General features: G+C 44.1%; 1 protein-coding gene across 2 annotated transcripts in view; it reads left to right on the forward strand.

Moving 5' to 3' along the window:
- ARHGAP28 (Rho GTPase activating protein 28) overlaps nucleotides 1-20583 on the forward strand; it is a 139713-nt gene that overhangs the window by 35829 nt on the left and 83301 nt on the right. Inside the window, exon 1 of one of the 2 annotated variants that reach the window (XM_027525572.1) lies at nucleotides 779-1061. The exons of the other annotated variant lie outside the window; for it this stretch is intronic. The gene's annotated coding sequence lies outside the window, so the exon portion shown is untranslated. Of the gene's footprint in view, nucleotides 1-778; nucleotides 1062-20583 lie in introns of those variants that run through there. 2 annotated transcript variants of the gene reach the window in all.

A 20583-nucleotide genomic window follows, 5' to 3' on the forward strand; every position in this document is an offset into this window, starting at 1 on the left:
TTTTGTATAGTTTATATTTTGTATAATTTTGGAGAGAAGTGAGGAGAGGTATTCACTCTTTTTGTTGTTGTTGTTTAGTCACCGAGTTGTGTCGGACTCTTTTGCGACCCCATGGATTGTAGCCTGCCAGGCTTATCTGTTTTTACCCAGCTACTAATGTCTGTAACAGCCACTGGGCATCTGGGCGCCATGATGTAATGACTGCGTGCTCTTATTTTATCGAAACCCAGTGTGGGGTCTTTTCCAGCCATCTTAGGCAGTTCTCACAAGCAGACATACAAAGCATGTGTTATCGGTCCTGTTTATTCAGACAAAGAAGCTGGAGCCCAGAGAGATTGGGTGCATTTCTTTACTAAAGGCTAGCTAGTAATCGGTGAAGGTTTTTTGAATCCAACCCTTGCTTTCTGACCATGAATCTCTTGGTTTTCTCTGCGTTCTTACTTGATAGACATTGGATCAATCATCCACACCGTCTTTCCTTTCTACACTTCAGGTTAAGAAGCTTTCAGGAGTTGGAACAACTTTTACCAGATCACAACAGGTACAGGTTTTGCTTTTGACTTTCAAAGTGCTTTTAATAAACCCTCCTGTCTACTTAGTGGAGAAGAGAAGGAAAGGGAAAAACCATTTCTAAAAATCACCCTTGCACACCGCACGGGTTTGCATAAATCTCAGCCTTCTCGGGGCTGATTACACTCTGCAGTCTTCATTCGGAAATGGATGAAAATGTGAGCCGGGACACAAACAGGAAGGCTCCGAGGCAGCATTGGTCTCGCAGGCACCACCTCTTTAAATAGCTCCCATGCGCTGGGAATTGTTCTCCACTCCGAGAAGAAGCTGCCTCACAGCCCTTTGTTTCTCGGGCCCGCAGAGCTGGAGGCAGCTGCGGGACAGGTCCTGGCTCCCACGTGGAGAGGGAGACAGAACTCTGCAGGTGGCGGGGTGCAGTGGGCCAGAGGATGGCCTCCCCATCCCTGGGCCATGAGGACACCGGGCCACAGAGATGTTTTGAGTGTCCATCTCCCTTGATAGCATTCGTGACCCTCTTAACCTGCTAAGAGGTAAGTTTCAGAGCACTTCCTCAATCAATATTTTGGGCTATAGGCTTCCTTCTGCTGACTGGTGTTTTTTTTTTTTTTTCCTTTCACTTAAAACAGGCAAGGAGAAAGCAGACAGTTGCTGTAACTTTTTTGTACGTTTTAAATCCATTTTTTGGTGAATGCATGGGTGGGGCTTATAGTTTTTTTTCATTAGATTATTGGTGCATAATAGTAAGTGACAGTAAACTGTTAACTTTTTAACCTTTCACGATTTTTGTTGTGGTGTGAATGTAAGTTTCTAAAGCCCAAATACAGAAGGGAAGTAGGTACGCCCTGTTACTAATTTGAGAAGACTAGTTAAAATGGGATCTTAATAGATGCTTAAATGAATGACTTGGAGGTGTTTTGCTTCCAGTTCCTGTTTTTTCGCGGGAGCGTTTAAACTGATCTAATCTTTCCAGATGATTATCTAATCTTAGAAACATCTGCTGAGGGAGACTCCATTACCCAAGCAAGCTCTTCCACCCTTTAATGGAATTAAAATATTTCTTTGGTGGGGCCACCAGTCTTTCCTCTGATTTCAGTGCTGGGGCAAATGGCGCCAAGGGGAAATGGCTGAGTCTCTTGGCCTGGTCCATAGAGAAGACATGTGGGTGAGAAAGGGGTTCTCGTTTTTGTGCCTGCCCTGATCTGGCGTGGGGTTTGTGTGACTGCCTCTGTCCATTTCCTCTGATCTTTTCCTGCCCTCCGTCTGCTCTTCTCTTAGGTACCTTCTTTGAGACATTGATGCCTGAATTAGAGGGTACACACAACACCAAAAATTCATCTGATTAAACGCAAGCAGAGGGTCTACTTCAAGAAACACGGGCGCATGCTCTCCCCAGGAAGATTTCCATGGTCTGTTTACCTCGTTTCCTGTTTAACTCTTAGAGCACTGCTGTCCATACACCCACTTGTCAAGGCTACTTACCGCACTTCTGTTTTCTTTTTCTGCCTTTCCTTGTCCTCTGTGTTGTCTTTTGGGGGGAAGTGAAGAATCAGGAACAATGGTTTTGTTGTTTATTTGAAATTCATTTCCTTTGAATCGGATTAGAATCATTTACTCCAGTGTGTTCTGGGTTCTTTTTATTTAAGTAGCATCATCTTTATATTTTCAAGTCTGTTTTTTGTTGTTTTTAAATTGTTTTACTAGTGTATTTTGTCATCAAAGGTAAAGTCTACTTTGGCATCATTGAGACTTCTTTTTAGATTAGAATGTGGTAAGAAAGCCTGCTTAACTGAAATACTGGTTTTTTGTTTGTTTATTTCTTTTTAGTTTAATCATAGATTTCAGGGGGTAGTAAGCATAACCAAGGTTCACGACAGGAGATAAGTTTTCAGTGTGATATCTAGGATTGTGGAAATAGCTTGATGCAGTCATTTATTTGTGAAAATAAAGTTACATTTTTGTGCTTTGATGATTATTACTAAATAAGGAGCATGTAATTTTGAATCTTGGAAGTAATAAGGAACTTGCTTTATATTTATAAATAATTTTCAGTTTCACATTCTATGGTTTCTGTGTGATAGCCCCTGTAGTTCTGTATCTAATCACAACCCTGCCCTCTCTGTACATGTTGTATCTTTACAAATTTGGTAAGGCCCTGGTTAAACTCTAAGCCCAGGAATGAACTGAAGAGCAACTGTGCTAATCAGAGGCAAATTTAACAAGATACGACTTCTGTTTAGATTTGAAAATATATAAACAAAGGACTTAATTTTTAGGATCCTAAGGTTTAAAAAAAAATCAGATGGAAAACAGAACAACAACAACGCTTAGGTTACCAAGAAAGCGCAGTTTTTGCGGATAAGGAATTCTAAAGGCAGTGGGCATAATAATGCAAGGCTCTAACAGCTAAGGTCCCAGCAGAAATCATCTGAAAGGTAATAAAATAGCTTAGAGGATGAGCTAAAAGGAAATCAGTGCCCCTCTGCAATAAGCAGAATGAAAAAGTGAAGTACCAGATTTACTGGAAGGCCTCTTACTGACCCCAGCTGAGCTGAGTGCAGGAATGTGTTTCAAAGCCTGGTTAAACCCCCAGAGGTAGTGTTCTGAATCAGCCTTGCTGACGTAAACACAGACCCTGCCTGGAAAGCTTCCAGAAGCAGGGAGAGAAGGCAGCTCAGTCGAGATGTGCACTACTGTTGCAGTAAAGACACGGGAAGCAGAGTACTGCCGTCTTGGGAGACAGAGCGCAAAAGCCTTTCAGCTCGCTCTGAAGGTGTCGTACAACCTGAGGTGAGACCACTGACAGAGAAAATAGCACTAACCATGGCCCCCAAGTGCTTGTCTAAACAGAAGGACGGAGGATCGCGAGAACGGGACTCGTTTCTTAGTGCTAGAGAAGCCTGTGGATCATCGAAGGGGGAAAAACTATTGAGACCATGTGAGTGCTAATGAGGTGGACTTCCATTGCTAGGCAATGAGTGATAAATTAATAATAAGCTTACAAAGGTCAGGTCCCAGACAGACTCAGGTCTTGTAGGTGAGCAGGGTAAACAGGTCTTGTTTCTGTGAGCTATGAAGCTCCCTGTTACGCACTGTCCATTTGTTAGATATAGACAAGTAAATGAACACAAAGACTTCAACTGTTTTTCCTTCTCTTATGAAAATAGGCAGTAAAATTGGGGTCAGATATGTAAAAAACATCTCCTGCTTAAATGCAGTTCTCTGTTTTAGACTTTCCAGAAGTCCAGCAATCACTAGTTGGGACAAGAAAAGTCCATTATTTTGCTTTAAAGGACAGAAGGTTCAGTATCTGTTATTTGTGTACTGAAACGGTATTTAACTATCTGAAACTTCTGGAATAAGTAGGTGATAGCAGAGTTGTTTTCACCCTGCTTTTCTTCTCGTTCCACGAGTTGCAATGCTGATCCCAAATAGTGCTTCCGTAAACTTGGAAAGGAGTCTTGGAGTTATGGAGAGAGGAACCACATGCCTGTCCTGCCTGCTGAAGGTAGTTAGAGAGCCTGGTGTCAGGCAGCCACAGGAATGACAGGAATAGTCAGCCAGGGGCTTCATAGCAGTATACCTGTAATTGTCATGAGGCCAGCAGAGTGTGTGCGCACTTCAGAGGATTCTTCTTGTGTAATAGCATGGTATGCATCCGTTGTTTCTCATTCTTTGACAACCTCAAATGATTCAGTAGGTATGAATATTTTGTGCTTCCGAGGTGGCGCTAGTGGTAAAGAACCCGCCTGCCAATCCAGGAGACCTAAGAGACTTGGGTTCGATCTCTGGGTTGGGAAGATTCCCTGGAGGAGGAATGGTAACCCACTCCAATATTCTTGCCTAGAGAATCCCATGGACAGAGGAGCCTGGCGGACTATGGTCCATAGGGTCACAAGGAGTCAGACACAACTGAAGTGATGTAGCCCGCACACATGCATGAATATTTAAGTGTATTTTAGTTCAAATATTCCAGGATTTATCACTTGATCTATCTCTGTTTGCTGTTGCTGTTGCTTGTGCTTTCCTCCTCTTTGTCCTTCTGACAAAACAAAAGGCCTGAAGCACAGCCTCCTTTTGAAATTAGGCAAGTCTTTGGAGACCCCTTACCAGTAAGAGGTTGTAGTCCCTTCGAAGTGCATTCTAATCTATGAAATAGAACCCAGACATCAATATTAGACAATCCCATCCTAAACTTTTTCAGGAAGTAGTATAATTTCCAGAGTATCAGAAGGGTCTGAATGGGAGCTTCAATTTCAGCATCAGTCCTTCCGATGAATATTCAGGGTTGATTTCTTTTAGGATTGACTGGTTTGATCTCCTGGAGTTTGATTGACTGGAGTCTCCAAGGGACTCTCCAGAGTCTTCTCCAGCACCATAATTCAAAACCACATGCGTCCTTGGAGCCTTCTCCATGTCTCCAGTGCTTCCACAGCATTTCCACATGTGGTGTGGCTTCTTGATGATCTGTTCATCCACCCTGCTCTGAATTTAGTCCTGGACATCAGCATCCTTCTCCCATGTGGTGCCCAGAGCAGAATTCCAGTTCTGCTGCATTCAGGACAACTGTCTCCCCTTTCTTTCTGTACATCTATGGGACTCAAGACTCAATTATGTAGTTTTCTTGGCGTCCATGTAATGGTCTCGGCTTGTACTGACCTTCCATTTGGCCAACATCTCTTTGTCTTTTTCGCATGACATCTACTCATGCCAGAAGGCAGTCATCCTAAACATGTGCAGCTGAAGTTGCAGAACTTCGTTCTCATCCCTATTAAGTTTCATCCTGTTAGCTTCAGTCCCAATGGAGCTTCAGTCTTCCCAATGGAGAATGTCTTGACTTTGGGATTATTATCCCCAAATAACCTTTTATGGAAGTAAGGAAAATGATCTTCTGAGGAAAAAAAAAAAAGTTTAATCTTTTAAAAAATTCTAATAACTTTTCCCAAAGACTGTCTCTGCTCATGTCACCTTGTTGAGGGAAACTTTAGAGGCTTTCCATGGCCTAGTGGTTAAAGGCCCAGAGCGTCTTTCTGGGGTACCTGAAGGGTCTTCCCACTGTGCCTTCTGGGGCACCACTCACCACAGCGGAGTCCTTGTCCATCCGGTCCTGTTTCTGCACCTCCCTGGCTCTTTGGCTTTGTTCACCTGGAGCCCAGAATTCACACATGCCTCTATCTGCCTGTCTGAATCCTGCATATGTTCTCCTTGAGGTCTTCCCTGAACTTAAATAGGGAGTCATTTCTCCTTCCTTTGAGTTCCTGAAGAGTTGTCTAAAACTCGTAGCACTTACTGAATTCTACTTTATGAGAGCAGAGTGGCGTGGTAGTGGAGAGCAGAGGCCCTGAGTATGGACGGTCTGAGTGCTGTCCAGACTGAACCCCTCAGCAGTGATATAATCATGGGCACAGGGGCATTTCTCCCTAACCTCTGTCTGTCGCATCTGTAGAAGGCAGACAGTAGTACCTACCTTATAGGGTTTTCAGGAGAACTGAAACAGTACCTTTTAAAGCACTTTCGGTGGTGCCTGCTGCACAGTAACTGCTGATAACTGTTAGCTATCTCTGTCGTCGTTGTTTCTTCAGTCGCTAAGTCATGTCTGATTCTTTGTGGCCCCATGGACTGCAGCATTCCAGGTTCCTCTGTCCTCCACTATCTCCTGGAGTTTGCTCAAACTCATGTCCACTGAGTCCGTGATGCCATCCAACCATCTTACCCTCTGTCGCCCTCTTCTCCTCCTACCTTCAGTCTTTCCCAGCATCAGGGTCTTTTCCAAGAAGTCGGCTCTTCCCATCAGGTAGCCAAAGTATTGGAGCTTCAGCATCAGTCCTTCCAATGAATATTCAGGGTTATTTTCTTTTAGGATTGACTGGTTGGATCTCCTTGCTGTCCAGGGGACTCTCAACAGTCTTCTCCAGCACCACAATTTGAAAGCATCAGTTCTTCGGTGCTCAGCCTTCTTTATGGTTCAGCTTTCACATCCATACATGACTACTGGAGAAACCATAGCTTTGATTATGCAGACCTTTGTCAGCAAAGGGATGCTTCTCCTTTGTGGCTCAGATGGTAAAGAATCTGCCTGCAAGGAGGAAGACCTGGGTTCAGTCCCTGGGTGGAGAAGATCCCCTGGAGAAAGGAATGGCTACCTACTCCAGTATTCTTGCCTGGAGAATCCCATGGGCAGAGGAGCCTGGCAGGCCAGGCTGCAGTCCATGGGTCGCAGAGTCAGACAAGACTGAACGACTCACACTGTCACTCCCACTTCATCTAGGTTTGTCCCAGCTTTCCTTCCAAGGAGCAAGCGTCTTTTAACTTCACGACAGTGAATTTTACTGCAGAAGCTCAGAATAACTCGTGAACATGATTTAAAAAATTTTTTTTCAAACCATGAATATCAGAGGAAATAGGTGTGAATCTGTGGAGACAGAATATTGGCGAGGAACAGCATTTTTCCCACAGAGCCATTGTGAGATGGTCTCCAACTTGAGCCAGCACACAGATTTTTCTCCTGCTTGCAGTCAGATATCAGCCACCATTTTTATAAGCACTTGCATGCTTACGGGTATCAGGGAGTGCAGGTAGTCTGGAGAAACACAGCCTCACTGGTACGAACTGCTTATCAATTTTGTAATTAAAATACTTAATTACTCAAAGCCTAATTTTAATCTGTGTGCCTGTAGGAACATGCCAGTTTGCATTTTGCTTTATATAGTGTGATAAAAAAGAAATTGCAAAACATTATTTTCCTTTATTCCCTTGGGAAAAAAACATCATGGTTGAACAATATCAGAAACTCATGTATTTAACTTCTGGTGTCATGGGGAGCAGCGGTCTTTAGGCGGATAACTCACTCTGACCTCGGTATTTATTGAAGGACTCCCAAGAATGTTGTGTTGGGTTAGGTAGTGTGGCGATGTTAAGAATTAGAAGATGAACTCTCTATATTCAGATTTATTTGGAGATATAGCACATAGTAAGTAAAATAATAATGTACAGCATATTATATGAAAGTTCTGTACTCAGTGAATTATTAAGTCAGGGGTATAGACAAGTGTACATTCTAAGAGCTTCAACTGGGTAGTTATTCATTGCTACAAATCTGTTTCAATTTTTTCCTCAAACTGTCAAGACATTCTGTAGACTAAAGAATACAAGCCTTGAGGACATCATCAACCAACTAACACTAATATATTTATACAAAGTGTTTCTTCTTTGAAAATTTGCTAAACGTTAAATAATAGATATGGATATATCTGACGATGAGGAGGATTGTAATAGCTAACACATTTTCTTAATTCTGATGGTAACCTTGAAATATTGTTCCATTTTTTTGAGAGGAGGAAAAATTGGGTCTCAGAATAGATGCATAGTATATTACATGAGTAAGAGGTAAATCTGTGATTCAGTATATGTCAGTCCAAATGAAAAGCCCTCTTTCTTAACCACTGTATTCTCCTGTCTCTATTGGTGCCTATTCAAGGGAACCTAAGAGCAGATGGTTATGGCCAAACCTTAGTGCATGTGACTGGAGTAGGGCACAGAGGTAAGTCTGAAACTTGAGCTAAGGCAGGTGGTAAAGAAACTTTTATGAAAAACTAATGAGTTGTGAAGAAAGCTGAGCGCCGAAGAATTGATGCTTTTGAACTGTGGTGTTGGAGAAGACTCTTGAGAGTCCCTTAGACTGCAAGGAGATCCAACCAGTCCATTCTAAAGGAGATCAGTCCTGGGATTTCTTTGGAAGGAATGATGCTAAAGCTGAAATTCCAATACCTTGGCCACCTCATGCAACGGGTTGACTCATTGGAAAAGACTCTGATGCTGGGAGGGATTGGGGACAGGAGGAGAAGGGGATGACAGAGGATGAGATGGCTGGATGGCATCACTGACTCGATGGACGTGAGTCTGAGTGAACTCCGGGAGTTGGCGATGGACAGGGAGGCCTGGCGTGCTGTGATTCATGGGGTCGCAAAGAGTCAGACACCACTGAGCGACTGAACTGAACTGAACTTTTGTTTTAGCAACTTAACTGTTGCAAGTGTATGAAAAGGATACTAAACTAAGAGGAAAACATGAGAATTCCCTGGTGGTCCAGTGGTTAGGACCCTGAGCTCTCACTGCAGGGGCGCCTGGATTCAATCCCTGGTTGGGGGATTAAGATCCTATAAGCTGTGTGATGTGGCCAGAAGAGTAGGGGGAGAAAAGATCTTGGGCATTAAGATAGGTGGTGCAGTAGCCAAGAGGTAGTCTAAATGTGTGCACTGGACATGCATCAGCATTGAAGAAGATGGATTGAGAGATGTGTCTGAAGTGGACTCGCCCTGACTTATGGACCCGTCCAGAATGGAGGGCAAAGAAGGGGAATATAGTAAAAATGGTAGGGTATGTAGTGATATCATTCCTGAAGTTGGGGAAAAATGGGTGACTACAGTTGGGAGGGGCTGAGTTCTGGACATGAGTTGCAGGTGAAGGAGAACATGTGTGTGCTTAGTTGCTCAGTCGTGTCCAACTCTTTGCAACGCTATGGACTGTAGCCCACCGGTCTCCTCTGTCCATGGGGATTCTCCTGGCCAGAATATTGGAGTGGGTTGCCATGCCCTCCTCCAGGGGATCTTCCCAACCCAGGAATCAAACCGGAGTCTCCTGCATTGCAGGCGGATTCTTTAACCATCTTGAGCCACCAGGGAAGCATACCAAAGGAGAACAAACCGAAGAAAAACTTGGCATCCTGAAAGGCCAGGGCTCAAGAGCAACCAGGCCCGAGATTAGTGGTCCCAGCCTGTGAGTGTTGCCATGACAGTGGATAAGGTTACAGGGAGGAGCTGGGGATGCTATGAATAGAGAGATGCTGAAAGAGGATAAAGGATACAACCCAGGGAAGAACCACTGTTGAAGGTAAGACTCTCCTCAGCAGTGTGCCGATCTAATGGCTACACCAAGGACTCAGATTAGATGTAGGTATTTCCCAAACCTCAGTCATCGTGATTACAAATATTGTAAGCATCCTTCAGGGGGGCTTCCTTAGACAGTGCTACGCCTTTGGCCATTGATCTATACTGGTTCCACTCTCAGGGAATTGACTCTGAACTTGGGAAACAGTTTGCTCTCTGTAAATTGACTAAGGGTTGGGATCATCTGGAAATATGTGTAACTCACTCACAAATTGGTTGTTAGATGTCCCAGCTTTTCTGTAGGACATTCGAAGATAAAGTTTGCATGATCTAGTTTTAAAATAAGTTAGCGTGGTAATGGAATCCACATGAAATGATGGACGATTCCTTAATGAGTTCCACGTTCCTTCTCAAATGTCCCGGAAACTTTACTGACAGCTTCCAGGTCCTAAAAATGTAAGAATGCTTGATTGCAGTGTGGCATGCCCTTCTAGTAATGAGCGGTAACTGACCTAAACTTTGGTCATATCGTCGCTTCATAGACCACTGCTTAGCAATGACCACTGCATGAGAGGCATCAGTGCTGCCGGTAGCCTGTGGGGAAATGCCCATGGGACAGGGCAAAGCCTTCTGGCTGCGAGGTCCTACTGCCCAGGTTCGAAATCCCAGACCTTCCTCTTACCAGCTCGGAATCCTCAGGCCAGCAATAAACTCTCCTTAAACCTTTGTAAAGGAATTGCGACAGTTCCTGTAATATTTTTCATGGGCTTATTGAGGATGTTCAACAGGTATTTTACCGACTTTGGGCAAGAGAGTATTGTGTATAATTACTGGGTGTAAGTGCACGCTGACTACAGTTAGTTTCTCTCTTTTATTCTGTTTAGTGTGTTTGTGAATCTTGTACTATCTGGGACTGCTCTAAGTTTCCTGAGTGTAGTACTGCTTCTACCTGAATGTCCTGTAAGTAATAGATTCTCTGGTGTTAGAGGACATTAGACTGTCACAGCAATTCATTCTGACAGGTTTGGAAGACTATACTTTTTCAGGGCATCCCTCCCTTCCTCTTACAGAATTACCACTTCACATCTGTAAGCAGAGTGCTGGCCTAACTCTGCAGCTTAAGCAGGGGTCAGAAGCTATGAGGTGCTGGGCTGAAATTCTGTTCTGGTCCTTTCTTTTCCAGTCCAGGTCCAAAGCATGCTTGCCCAAATATTCCAGTAGAAGTGTTTCCTTTAATGTCCATGACTTAGAATCATGCAGACATAAAGGGTGCATCCTGTTAGTTCAGTTCACTTCAGTTCAGTTCAGTCGCTCAGTCATGTCCAATGCTTTGCCACCCCATGGACTGCAGCACTCCAGGCTTCCCTGTCTATCACCAGCTCCTGGAGCCTACTCAAACTCAAGTCCATTGAGTCAGTGATGTCCTCTAACCATCTCATCCTCTTGTCGTCCCCTTTTCCTCCTGCCCTCAATCTTTCCCAGCATCAGGGTCTTTTCCAATGAGTCAGTTCTTCACATCAGTGGCCAAAGTATTGGACTTTCAGCTTCAGCATCAGTCCTTCCAATGAATAATCAGTACTGACTTCCTTTAGGATTGACCGGTTTGATCTCCTTGCAGTTCAAGGGACTCTCAAGAGTCTTCTTCAACACCACAGTTCAAAAGCATCAATTCTTCAGCATTCAGCTTTCTTTATAGACCACCTCTCACATCCATACATGGCTACTTGAAAAACCATAGCTTTGACAGGATGGAACTTTGTTGGCAAAGTAGTATCTCTGCTTTTTATTAAATGCTGTCTAGGTTTTTCATAGCTTTTCTTCCAAGGCGCAAACGTCTTTTAATTTCACGGCTGCAGTCATCATCTGCAGTGATTTTGGAGCCCCAAAAAATAAAGTCTGTCACTGTTTCCCCATCTATTTGCCATGAAGTGATGGGACCAGATGCCATGATCTTAGTTTTTTGAATGTTGAGCTTTAAGCCAACTTTTTCACTCTTCTCTTTCACTTTCATCAAGAGGCTCTTTAGTTCTTCTTTACTTTCTGCCATAAGGGTGGTGTCATCTGCGTATCTAAGATTATTGGTATTTCTCCTGGCAGTCTTGATTCCAGCTTGTGCTTCATCCAGCCCTACATTTCACATGATGTACTCTGCATATAAGTTAAATAAGCACGGTGACAATATACAGCTTTGTCCTACTTCTTTCCCAATTTGAAACCAGTCTGTTGTCCCATGTCCAGTTCTAACTGTTGCTCCCTGACCTGCATACAGATTTCTCAGGAGGCAGGTCAGGTGGTCTGGTAGTCCCATCTCTTGAAGAATTTTCCACCGTTTGTTGGGATCCACACAGTCAGAGGCTTTGGCAAAGTCAATAAAGCAGAAATAGATGTTTTTCTGCTTGCTTTTTCGATGACCCAACAGATGTTGGTAATTTGATTTCTAGTTCCTCTGCCTTTTCTAAATCCAGCTTGAACATCTGGAAGTTCACGGATCATGTACTGTAGAATCCTGGCTTGGAGAATTTTGAACATTACTTGCATGTGAGATGAGTGTAACTGTGCGGTAGTTTGAGCATTCTTTGCTCTGCGTTGCCTTTCTTTGAGATTGGAATGATAACTGACCTTTTCCAGTCCTGTGGCCACTGCTGAGTTTTCCACATTTGCTGGCATATGGAGTGTAGCACTTTAATAGCATCATCTTTTAGGATTTGAAATAGCTCAACTGGAATTCCATCACCTCTACTAGCTTTGTTCGTAGTGTTGCTTCCTAAGGCCCACTTGACTTTGCATTCCAGCATGTCTGGCTCTAGGTGAGTGATCACACCATCGTGGTTATCTGGGTCATAAAGATCTTTTTTGTACAGTTCTTCTGTGTATTCTTGCCATCTCTTCTCAATATATTCTGCTTCTGTTAGGTCCATACCATTTCTGTCCTTTACTGTGCCCATCTTTACATGAAATGTTCCCTTGGTATCTCTTAATTTCTTGAAGAGATCTCTAGTCTTTCCCTTTCTATTATGTTCCTTTATTTCTTTGCACTGATCACTGAGGAAGGCTTTCTTATCTCTCCTTGCTATTCGTTGGAATTCTGCATTCAGATGGGTTTATCTTTCCTTTTCTCCTTTGCTTTCGCTTCTTTATTTTTCTCAGACAACCATTTTGCCTTTTTGCATTTCTTTTCCTTGTGGGGGACATCCATTTTGCCTCTTGAATTTCTTTATCCTGTTAGAAGGCCGTTAAAAAATCAAGTGTAGTTTGGATGCAGGTATTATTGAAGGGTGCACTGTGTGTTCATATAAGTGAGTGCATGAACATCGCTCAGTCGTATCTGACTCTCTGACCCCATGGACTATACAGTCCATGGAATTCTCCAGGCCAGAATCTGGAGTGGGCAACCTTTCCCTTCTCCAGGGGACCTTCCCAACCCAGGGATGAAACCCAGGTCTTCCACCTTGCAGGCAGATTCTTTACCAGCTGAGCCAATCGTATATCACGTTATCTGGGAAATTCCCCCAAATTGCAGTATTCAGATAGACATGAAGCTCTACAAAGCAAGCAGAGGTGTCCTCCTAGGGCTGCTGATCAGCACTGTGGAATTTCCATGATAGGAAATGAATAATAGTGCTGGCAAACTGGGCATTTTTAGGAATGGAAACCATTTATCACATTTTCTTGGATAGAGCAAATTGCGAGGATCTGTACCATTGCACAAGTTGGTTTTTGCCAACCGAGTATCAATACTGTGTTTATGTTAAGAGCTCTCCATGCTGTTCTTATTAGAATTCCACAAAGCTTCAGCATGTGGCTCCCAGGGGTACAGTTATGCCAGGATCCCCAGACAGCTGCTTTATGAGCGAGGTCTGCTATGGTGCTAGAGCAAAGGTCACGTTCAGTCACAGAAATGTTTTCTTGCTCTCGTGAAGCATTTTGACCATTATCCTCCTTATCAGGATGAGATGTTTGGGCTGCATCACTGACTCAATGGACAAGAGTTTGAACAAACTCTGGGAGATAGTGAAGGACAGGGAAGCCTGGCATGCTGTAGTCCACCGGGTCACAGAGTCAGACGCAGGATGCAATTTAGCAACTGAACAAGTCCTTATCAGGAAAGATGTTTAGTTAGTGATGAAAATCCATTAGTAGAGCCTCTGACAATTATTTATTGCTTCATAATTACTCTGGCCGGTGTGTTTTTCTAACAGCTCTCTGGCAGAAGTGCAACCATCCCTCTACAAGAGAAAAGCCAGGGTGTCACTCTCAGGGAACTCAAAAGTGAGTGAAGTCGCTCAGTCGTGTCCGACTCTTTGCGACCCCATGGACTGTAGTCTGCCAGGCTCCTCCATCCATGGGATTTTCCAGGCAAGAGTACTGGAGTGGGTTGCCATTTCCTTGTCCAGCTTATGTAGAAGAGATCCTTAAGAACTGGGACAGTTCAGGAAGCTGCAGCGGGAACACGAAGCTGCACTGAAAGACATTACAAAGAAAACGCAAGCAAAAGGGCCCGGTCCGGCCGGGAAGCCAGGAGCTTCCGGCCATGCAGCCTGTGTCATGGGACATGACCGTGTGTGTCACCTCTCAGGCAGGACCTGGCAGCTGGAAAGGCAGGTGGTTCCAGGCCGTGTTGCTGCTCACAACACGTGGGCTGGACCTCCGAGACCCTCCCAGCTCTGAGTCAGAGCTCAGGTGGGACTGAGATGAAGACCAGAGGGCCAGCCAGGATCTGCTTGTCCGTTGCTGGCACAGGTCAGACCACGGGGCTGCTCTTTCTGGATAGGATTTGACCTTCACTGAATATTCACATAGAACATCTAAGCAGTGGAGGCTAAGAAAAATCAACCACTTGTAATGCATATGAACTTCACAGTCACAGGACATAGCGTTCATTATTTCTGGCAACACAGTTTGTATTCTAACTCCAAGCCCCCGTTTCTGACAGACAGCAGAAGAAATGAATCGAGTCACGGCCACAGCCCATCCGCCCCATCTGATTTCAGGCCAAATTGCTTCTGGTTAAAAGTCAGAAATATTTGGGATCCTTCCCCTCCATGACCCTCCTTCCTCTCCCTGTAGCACCGCCTCTGTAGGGGCGTCAGGGACCTTGGTTCAGGACCCCGCTTCCCCTCCCCTGACTTCTTGGGGCCCAGAGCTGAGCCCTGACCCCAGTGGACTCGGAGGCAGTGCTCCTGGGATACAGGTGTGGATCTGTGGCAGCTCCCAACCTGGCTTCCTGGTCTAAACTACCTGCTGGGCATCGCCTGCCGCCAGGACCTGTACCTCAAGCCAGGAGTGTCTTGTTAGACATAGAATCAGTCAGTCTCCTCTTTCCGTCTCTCAGCTAAAATTGACACCTTTCAGCAAGGCAGGGAACCCCTGAGCCCATCCACCTTAGCCCCCCAGGCTCCGCTATCCAGATTCTTCTTGCCCTCTCTCAGTCTCTGCATATGCCTTCTTTAATGATTAAAGACAGGAAGTAAGGAACAACATCTTCCTAGAGCCTCCCAGATTTGGGGGGAAGCCTGTGGTCCCAACTCTCATCTGATATGCATGGGCTTTATTCTGGGGATGGGACGCGGTGTGCAGCCTCTAACTGCGCTTTTTTCCTCTCAAGTCTTCCCTTTCCCCCAGTTTGGAGTGGGGTGATAAAACAAGCAAACAAAACTCGTTCTGCCAGTTCATATTTCTTTTCAAAACTATTTCTGTCTCTCATTTGAACTAAAGCCAAGAATTTGGAATCTTTATTTACTGGTTTTCTATTTTTTTTTTCCTTCTGACAATTCCCCCCGGGGCAAGTGGTGAACTAGCCACCCCGTATCTCTTGGAATATGGATTTAGGGAAGGAGGTGGAAATGGCGAAGAGGGGATGCATTCATCAACAGTATATCATAACATCCTGGCAAAGGGCAACCAGCTCTGACTCATCAATCAAGGTCCAAACTGGGTTTTCACTTCCTTGGGAGCCCAGCCATCTCTGATTGCCCTCCACACTCCAGAAGGACTGCTCTGCTTAGCGCTGACCAGGACTGTGTCACATCCCCCAGGGTTGTGAGGTGACACTGTCTTTTAGTGTGAAAGATGCTGATTTTTAGCATGTTGAAAATCCAATTAATGAGGATGTAGTTTTTCCCATTTTTTAGTGTTTTCCTGAGAGCCTTGATTAGAGCTCTCATGAGGAACCAAGTGTGTATTCTTTGTGTGTAAGTATAGATGTATACACACACACATATATAATTTTTATCATATGTCTCTAACAAACTTCTGGTTGGATTTTTTTAGGAGCTAGCATTTACTATGCTTATTGTTTCTGATTTTCCTCAGGTTTGCTTTCTTCCCCAGATCTTGAAATTCCATGATATTGGAAATTCCGTGATATTGCATCTAACTTTTAAAAAGGAGTTAGAGGGTTTTAGACAAAGTGTCTCTTAAGACTAGAGTGAAGGCTGGTCCGCTTGCCTGCCCCCAGCCCCAACCTGCTGGTCCTGTTTCTCTGAAAGATCCTGTGGCCCCTCTGTTCTTAACTCCCTGGGCTGGTCTTCCAGAACTTCATTTCTGCCCTTGCCTCAGGCAGTCAGCTTCTTTTTCTTTTATCTTTAAAGCTGCCCCTGTTTCTCAAGCCCCTTGAGAATCTTCTCCTTTTAAAGATTGCCTACAGAATCAGCACGGACTCTCACAGTCTTTCTCATGTAGCCCACTTAGACAAGTCCGGACTCCTGTTTTAAGAGTGTTTACTTTGAACCACAGGAAATAGTGACTTGCTAAATTGGTTGAAGTTCCTGTGTTCGCTGGCTCCCTGTGCTGGTCACTCTGTCCTCTGTTCTTCATTCTGGGTGGCTCTAGAGGCTCATCCCTTGGCCCCCTGGTCCTCCAGTTGCATGCAACCAGTAGGAGACAAGGGAGGAGATCAGACGATGGGAAGGGAGTGAGGCTGGGACCTCCATTCTCTGTCCTTGTCCCTGGGAGATGCCTTTGCTCCTCCTTTCAAGATACTCAGGAACATGGCGGTTTTCATGACCCTGGGCTATCGTTCCTATTCCAGCCTCGAAGTTCTTCGGTCCTAGTAAACTGCCTCTCCCTCCCTTTGCCCCTTTTGGTCTGGGGCTTGTGTCGGCGCATCCTCTTGGTTCCAAGTCCTAAGGTCCTTAATCTTCTCTTGTTGGCGTCCCTGAATGCTACTCACATTAGGGCTGCTCAGTTAACCTGTTTGCGTTTGCTTTTTCTACTTCTTTCCACAACCCCAGTTGAATTCATGAGTTACAGACATTCAGAGCACAGGTCCTGAGGCAGCCTTGCTGCTTGAGGTGTGTCTGAACTGTGGACCAGAGCATCTGTAACCTCCTGGGAGCTTGTTAGAAGACCAGGCTCTAGGAGTCTGACTCAGACTTCCTGAATCAGAAGCTTCATTCCAGCAAGATTCCCAGGTGATTTATGTGTACCTTAGAAACTGGGAAGCCTTGCTCTAAAGGTAAGTTCCTTCTCAGGAAGTATGTGGCCAGGACTCCCGTTGGGTTGAGGCTTGTTACTCTGAATGTAGTCTCTTCCATTTCATTATAGGGACAATCTACAACTCTCCTGGCCCTTCTTGTCCTGCTTCCAACCTCCTCATCCTGAGCAAAGCTCACATCCCTCTTAGCCTCTTTGTACTTGTTTATGGGTATTGTACACATAGGGCTTCCCTAACGCTCAGTTAGTAAAGAATTTGCTTGCAATGCGGGAGAGGCAGGTTCAATCCCTGTGTCAGGAAGATCCCCTGGAGAAGGAAACGGCTACCCACCCAGCATTCTTTGGTCCACTCTCAGCCCATGGAATGTCAGTGGGGAATTCCATGGACAGAGGAGCCTGGTGGACTGCAGCCCATGGGGTCACAACCTAGCGACTAAACCACCACCCCCATTGGACACATTGTTAACCTTAGGTACTGTCTAGGTGTTGAGAATACAAAGAATAAGATGACATCTCGTTGCTCTGAACTGGATTTAGTGACAGAATGAAGACTTGTCCACAGTCAGTGTGAAGACAGTAAAAGGTACATGCTTGTAACAGAGACAGGAACAAAATGTGGTGGTAAAAAGGCCAAAGTATCAAAACTGCTGAATGTGAGGAAGTCTGTCTATAAAATTCTATGAGAAGCCTCGTGTTTTCCAATGTTAGTCACATTTGAAAGTCTTGAGGACAGATACCCGGTTGTAATCCCCTGTCCTCGGACTTCCTTTGTCACTTTTGACAAATAGCAGCGTCTCTCCCAGGACCAGCCAGCAGTCTGCCGAGTCAGTCTTGTTTGTACTGAGGTGGCTGCTGAGCAGCAAATGCCCGTGGCCAGCCAGATCCCTAAGGACATGAAGGAGACGATTTTTTTCTGAAAGGAAATTCACGAAGGAAAAACCAACTGATTACCTCGTAAGCTGTCTTTGGAATTAATTTCGGTGCTTGTTAAAGAATCGAAATCTCCCTTTCATAAGGTTCTCACTGGAGTTCCTAATGAGGTCCTCATCCTTTGTCACCTGTAAGCAGCTCTCCCACTCAAGACTGCATAATTCATGTAAATAACACAGATGCCAAATTTTCCAAGCAGAATGGGGAGGGGGCGATTTTTATACCATTATGATTTTTCAAAATAAGAAATACCGGCTTTGGACAATGAATATTGATTTAACCATTCATTCATTTATCCTTTCTTTTAAGAGGACCAGGTGTGTCACTCAACACATACTCATTACTTGTTAACAAGTTCATCTTTCTCATTTTTCTAGATTCCAGATATATAAGTAATATTAAATGGTATTTGTTTTCTGTTTCTGGCTTACTTCACTCTGTATGACCGTCTCTATTTCCATCTGGGTATCTGCAGATGGCATAATTTTGTTCCCTTTCATGGTTCAGTAATATTCCATTGTATATAAGTACCACATCTCTTTTATCATTCGTCTTTCAATGGACATTTAGGCTGCTTCCATGTCCTGGCTTTGTAAGTAGTGCTGTAGTGAACATTGGGATACATGTATGTTTTTGTATTACGGTTTTCTCCTGGTACATGCCCAGGAATGCAATTGCTGGGTTACATGGTACAAATTTCAGCAAGATCTTTTTTGACCCATTTCTTAGAGTAATGAAAATGAAAACAAACATAAACAGATGGGACCTGAACTTAAAAGCTTTTGCATAGCAAAGGAAACCATAAACAAGAAGAAAAGACGGTCCTCAAAATGGGAGAAAATATTTGCAAATGAAGCACCTGACAAAGAATTAATCTCCAAAATATACAAACAGCTCGTGAAGCTCAATATCAAAAAAAAAAAAATCCAATCAAAAACTGGACAGAAGACCTAAATAGACATTTCTTCAAAGAAGTCACACAGATGGCCAACAAACACATGAAAAGGTGCTCAACATCACTGATTGTTAGAGAAATGCAAATCAAAACCACAGTGAAGTATATTACCTTACGCCAGAGTGACCATCATCCAAAAATCTACAAACAGTAAATGCTAGAGAGGGTGTGGAGAAAAGGAAACCCTCCTACTCTGTTGGTGGGAATGTAAACTGATGCAGCCACTGTGGAGAACAGTATGGAGGTTCCTTAAAAAAACTGAAAACAAAATTACCATTTGCAGGCTTCCCAGGTGGCCCTCATCGTAAAGAACCTGCCTGCCAAAGCAGGAGATAAAAGAGACCCGGGTTTGATTCTGGGTCCGGGAGATCCCCTGGAGAAGGAAATGGCAACCCACTTGATTTCTTGCCTGGAGAATCTCATGGATAGAGGAGCTGGCAGGCTACAGTCCATAGTGTCGCTCGGAGGTGGACATAACTGAAGCAACTTAGCATGCACGCATGTCACTTTTTAGGAATGAGTTAACAGTGAAAATAATTATGAAGGTATTCACTTCCTTCTGTGAGTCTGATCTGCAGCTGAGGAAAGATGTTTTCACGTATGCAAGTGATTCTCAACAGTGGGAACTTTTAAAAAATAATGATACTGACATCTGGGCCGCACCCCTTTGATGATTCAGTTGATCTGGAATGTGGTCTGGGCTTTAAGATTGTAAAAGCTGAATTTGCAAAGTGATACCCTAGTGCTTCCTGTAAGTGCTTTACTTTACTACTCAGAGACACAGATTTAACCAAAGTGTTAAGCACAACTCTCAAAGACTCATCTATTGTAAATACATAGGCACAAAGTATTATTTTAATGTAAAAGCTTAGTTCATTTTTTCTAATACTCTGTACCAGTTATATCAATCATTGATTGATCCAGCTGCCATTTCCTCCTAACTAACTTGACTTAGTTTTCTTCTTTTGACACCTTCTGGTTCTTTCTACCTTTTGTCTTGTCAGAAACTTGGCTTCAGCTCCTGCAAGCCAGCTGGGTATGTGAGGTGCTTGAAGATTTTCTTCCTGCAGCTTTTGGCAACTTACATTAATTTGGTCACTTGTCTAGTACTTCTTGCACGCAAACTCAGCATCAGGGCTTAGAACACAAAGATGACTAAAACACAGTGTTTTCCCAGGAGAGGAACTCTTGCAGTCATTTCTCTCTTATACCAAGAGATAAGTGCTAACACAGAGCATCCACAACGATATTTGGGAAGAGAGTTTGAGTGGCTGCTAACTCTGGGCAAAAGCTCCAGGCTGTAATGGCATTTCAATAGAGTCTTAAAGGATAAATGTGCTATTTGACCTGGCAGCGAAAGAGAAAAAGGACATTCTTGTCAGAGAAAAACAGCCTTGCAGAAAATGCCACAGTCCACGGCGTGTTCAAGCAAAAGTGGCAGGTTTCTGTTTGTTGGCGCAGAATTGCAGGGGACAAGGCTGAGAAAACAGACTTGGGAGAGCAGTTCTCTGATCTTTTCATGACATGCCTATGCATTTGCTCCTCAACCTTTGCCCTGCTAGGGAGCTAGTGGGAAGGGACAAATCTATGCTTTGAAAAGCTTCATCTCAATGCAGCATGGAAGATGGACAGAGGGGCAAATACCCAGGAAGGAAGGCTGTCACAAATAACGGGACGATGGTCCAGACACTGTTGACAAGGCTTGAAAAGGATTTAAAGTAATTCCTTATAGGAAAAACCTGAGCATGGTGGAAAATCATGAAGATAATGGAAAAAAAAAAAAAAAAAACCACGAAGGGGAAAATACAGATCATCTATACTTCTTTGCCCAGAGATAACCACTATTAGTGG

The sequence above is a fragment of the Bos indicus x Bos taurus genome, chromosome 24 (genome assembly GCF_003369695.1).
Source record: "Bos indicus x Bos taurus breed Angus x Brahman F1 hybrid chromosome 24, Bos_hybrid_MaternalHap_v2.0, whole genome shotgun sequence".
NCBI lineage: Eukaryota > Metazoa > Chordata > Mammalia > Artiodactyla > Bovidae > Bos > Bos indicus x Bos taurus.